Here is an 833-nt window from a genome sequence, read left to right as displayed (position 1 = left end):
GCACGCTCCGCCCCTGTATTGATTACAGACAACTTAATGACATCACGGTTAAGAACCGCTGTCCATTACCCCTCATGAGCTCCACGTTTGAACCCCTCTCTGCTGCCACCATTTTTACCAAGCTTGATTTACACAGCGCTCACCTTCTCGTCCGCATCAGAGACGGAGACGAGTGGAAGACCGCTTTCAATACGCCGCTGGGACATTTCGAGTATTTAGTTATGCCTTTCGGCCTCACAAACGCCCCTGCAGTTTTCCAGACCCTTGTTAATGACGTGCTCCGGGACATGATCAATGTTTTTGTTGTGGTTTATTTGGACGACATTTTAGTTTCTCCCGCTCTCTCAACGAACATATCCAACACGTTCGCCTGGTGTTGCAGCGCCTTCTGGAGAACCGCCTGTTTGTCAAGGCAGAGAAGTGCGCTTTTCACACCCCCTCACTGGAGTTCCTTGGCCACATTGTGGAGGCGGGGCGCATTCGGACCGACCCTAAGAAGGTCGAGGCAGTGTTGGAGTGGCCCAGACCCCAGAACCGGACAGAGCTGCAACGCTTCCTGGGTTTTGCGGGCTTCTACAGGAAGTACATCAAGGACTACAGCCGCATCGCCGTGCCCCTCTCGGCCCTCACCTCCACCCTCCGCCAGTTTGACTGGACCCCGGAGGCTCAGACCGCCTTTACAGACCTCAAGAGGAGGTTGTCCGAGGCCCCGGTGCTCGCCCACCCGGATCCTACCCGCCAGTTCATGGTGAAGGTGGACGCCTCTGACTCTGGGTTGGGGGCGGTCCTCTCACAACGCTCAGCAGAGGATCACCGTCTGCACCCCTGCGCCT

Source organism: Lampris incognitus, chromosome 17, assembly GCF_029633865.1.
Source record: "Lampris incognitus isolate fLamInc1 chromosome 17, fLamInc1.hap2, whole genome shotgun sequence".
Taxonomy (NCBI): domain Eukaryota; kingdom Metazoa; phylum Chordata; class Actinopteri; order Lampriformes; family Lampridae; genus Lampris; species Lampris incognitus.
The sequence above is the reverse complement of the archived record's forward strand: the minus strand, read 5'-3'. Positions refer to the sequence as shown.